This window comes from Micromys minutus (genome assembly GCF_963924665.1).
Source record: "Micromys minutus genome assembly, chromosome: 8".
Lineage (NCBI taxonomy): Eukaryota > Metazoa > Chordata > Mammalia > Rodentia > Muridae > Micromys > Micromys minutus.
This window is the reverse complement of record NC_137977.1, coordinates 69,069,805-69,073,958: the sequence shown is the minus strand read 5'-3', so window position 1 is coordinate 69,073,958 and position 4,154 is coordinate 69,069,805.

Genomic DNA, 4,154 nt, shown 5'->3' with positions numbered 1-4,154 from the left:
TTTTCATTCACCATAATTATGTGTTGAATCTAAGGCAAGTTATTTTGAACTAATTAATATGGTGAGATGACAAGGATAGGAAGTTAGAAAAGTGAATAGAGAAATGTTTTCATGCACTTAAGCTTCTGAGGAAAGATATAAGTGTACACTCAGAACACTGAGATAGACAAACTATCAGCTGTTTCCCAGAGTTGCATGCTATATATCAGAAATGTTAGCATCCTCTGGTATCCAGACAGGAATATCCTCTGCAGATGTTCAGTGATTTTTTTTATTAGATTTTTAACTGCCTTAACAAAATAAGCAACAAAAGAGAGGAAGGGTTGATGTTAGCTTACAGTTTAAGGGTACAGTTAGTCACACTGTATCCACAGAGGGTAGAGCAATGATGCTCTAGTAACACTGTATCCACAGACCTAGGGGGAGAGCAATGTGTGCTCTCAGCTTCAAACATGGGATATCCATTTCAATGTCCATGGGAAGATTAAGCAGAGAGAAAAAGTAAATAGCTAGAAGAAAGTCACTGTAATAAACACAGTGTAAACTGAGCAGTCCTCACAAGCACTAGTTTACAGGGAACATAAACAGAGGGAGAGATTTGAGAAAGAAAGATGTGAGGGTACAGAATCTGGTAGGATATATATGAAATGTAATAATAATATGTAATAATTCATCATTTCATCAAGCACCATCACTGGCTAAGACTTAGGGCCGAACAGAGAGACCTGAGGTTTCGAATAATGTTTACAACAGTACAACATTTAAAATGCTTATTTTACAAAGAGATGGAGCAAGCCAACCAAAAAAGACAGAAGAAAAGCCAGACAATTCTGAGGGAATCAGCACTGTTTATTAAGTGTGAATTATGGAGGTATCAATTTTCACAGTTCAAATATAAAACCAATGTTCTTTCTGAGAAGGATTTGATCACTAAGGAATAGAAGCATTAGCATGAGTTCATGACCTCCTGTCCAAGAAGGGCTTTTGGATTCAGATGAAATTGTCCAAATAATCTTTATTTTTTTAAAAAAGCAAATCAAACATATGATAATTTAAAGATGTTTAAAGGTAAATAATTTTTGAATTACTAGCAAAAAGATACATACAAAATAAATATTAACACTGAAATGACAAGAAAATTCAGAAGCAAAAGAGTGGCTCTGGTCTTGCAACTCTTCAGAATTCATGGGGTTCAGGTTTTCTTCCTCAGCACCATACACATTTGCAAAATGCAACAAAGGGGTTAGTTCTGTACACTGTAAGGATATTCAGCACCACAATTCACATCGCTCTGGAGAAGGACTTTTGTTCCATAGGTACAAAGATTTCTACAGTCATAAGCCAGGTAAACTGCTCCTTTTTCAGTCACGGGATTGCTTTGGATCATGTGTTCTTTAGTGACATTTAGATCATGACAGTGCAGAATGGAGTGTTGGTGACTAGAATCCCTCTTCTGCCTTTCCCACAGACAACTGTTTTACATTTGAATTTTTGATACTAAAATTATATCATCACCCCCTTCTCTTTCTTCGCTTAAGGCTCCCACCATGGGCATTCCTTTGAGAACAATTTTATCCATTATATTTTTCATCATTTGTATTAACTATTATTGATCAAACAGAAATCAATCAAGAAAAAATTGAACAAAATCATACAGTGAAAATCATAAAATCATACCTTCTCATCTGGTACTGGGTAGATTTTTATTAGGTGAATATACCTGACTTAGTGATTTCTGGTGTTGATGGATTCATTAAACATAAAGACTGTAAGGAGTTGGCTACCTTCCCGCTTCCACCCTGGTACTATAAGGCTGACTCTTCCACTATCAGTAAGATCTAGTTGTAGGGCATTTTCTTAATTAGTGATCTGTAGGGAGGAGCCCAGGCCATTTTGGGTGGTGCTACTCCAGGGCTGGTAGTCCTGACTTCTTCGAGAAAATTCACTGAGCAAGCCATGAGGAGCAAGACAGTAAGCAGCACCCTTCCACTGGCTCTGTCTCAGCTCTTGCCTCCAATTTCCTGGTCTGTATGATGAGTTCATGTTCTTGTTTCTTTGGTGATGGACTATACCAAGGAAGTGTAAGATGAACGAGCCCTTTCCTCCCCCAACTTGTTTTTTGTTGTAGTGTTTATTTACAGCAATGGAAACCCTGGCTACAACACTCAGGTTTAATGATTTGGGAAAATTGTTTTATAGATACTGTAAATCATGTTTATTACTTGAGACCATAACACATTTGGTTCTGGTTTTGCTTTTCTGCTATGATGGAATATTTTGATCCAATCCTATTTCAGAAAGAGAGTAGTCATTTGCATTATACTTCCAGGTTACAATTTATCATTGAGGGAAATCAAGGCAGGAACTTAAGCAAGACCTTAAAATAGAACCCATAGAGAGCTCCTGTTTACCAGCTTGCTCCCTGGCTTGCTCACTGGCTCATACTTAGTGTTCTTTCTATATAGGGTAGGAACCCCTGACTGAGGAATGACACAGCCTAAATCAATTAAAAATCAAGACAATCTGTTATAGACATACCCACATCTTTCAGATGACTTTTGGCTGTGTTAAGTTCATGATAAAGCTACCCAGGAAAATTGTTTTACTTTTTCAAAGTTAGCACTTATACCCTTTGGGTAGGCCCAAGAACTGCAGAAAATGATGTTCTGCTTTTGCGATTTCTTTTTCATCTGTCATACAGAGTCATAACAAGAGAAGAAACCATTGTTCATTGAACAGGCCTGTGGTTGTGTCCATTGCGACTATGAAGGTAAGAATCCTTTCTCTTGTGCAGTCATCATTGATGTGGGTAGACCAGCAAGATTTTCTGGAATGGCCTGTTCTGGGCTTACTTCACTGCAGTTATCATCAATGTTGGCAAACCAGCCCTCAGCTTAGCTCCGTAGGTCCTGGAAGGTACCGGACTTTCTGGAATAATAGCTTGTTCTGGGCTTACTTTATCCCTTCTCTCTTGAGACATAGAATGACTCACTTCACTGTTCCAAGCTCGTTTTGTTCCTCTCAACTCTAGACTGGAAATGAGTCACTTTTCTAAGAATCCAATTCCTTTAACTGAAAAGTGATACTTAGAGATGACAACCTGGGGTGCTAAGGATTAATAATTCTTCAATTATTGTTCCAGTTTAATTAATTCTTCCTAACCTTTTCCACCATATTTGACTCTGTCCTTTCTTCCTGCCTATCACTCTGACAGCACAACAATTCATCCAGAAGAGTAGGCTGTTTCTTCCAGCAGTATACACACAAGGAAACCTTGCAGGACTTTAAGGGAAAGTTATCAAATGCCACTAATGCAGGGAGTTAACTTTCAGAGCGAGTCTATCTCTGCTGTGAGCAAAGGCTCCGATCTTCCTTTGAGGGGAGGTTAGAAGTTCCATCTGGATATCTAGTTACAGATATTCTGCACATGCCTCTCATTCACCAGTTTATATTATTACCTGTTGTGTTAAATAATAAAGCCATCATGTTTCTGCCGATGGACAGGCCAATGACCTGTTCTCATGTAGAAAGACCCTGACCCCGAGCTCCATCCACAAGGAGCTCTCTCCACTTGACTCGCTATGTTCCCACGGCAGGTGGCTACCATGCCAGCTCTACATATCCAAATTCTGTGGCTGACTGGGATGCCCTGCCACCATAGCTTACTCTGGAATTCAGTTGAGTTACCACGTGAAAGAAAACACCACACAGTCTTAATTTAAAACCAAAAGGTAACACACACAATCGCTAGGGGAAACAGCTAGCATTCTCATCTTTTAATACATCTAAATATAAATCTTCTGGTTGCAAATCCTAGTGGATTTGACACCTAAAATGGTGGCTAGTTGTTTGTTAAATCTTTTCCTCCAGCTGTCTCAATCCACGAAACAAGACTGGTTCTCTCTTGCCTCTCTTACCAGGAAGTCCTACCTACTCTTCTCCCAGTGATTGGTCCCCTGAAATATTTATTCATTAGGGGGAGGTTCCACCACAATTACCAACCCTTCAAAAATGGCCACAGAGTGTCAGTAAAAAATGCAATGAAGTATCCCGAATTCAGTGAAGTGCTCCCAAGTGGGTTACCTAAGTCCTGTGAGTGCAAGGACGGTGAAGACCATGCATCATCCATCCATCACTACAGAATGTTAACATTT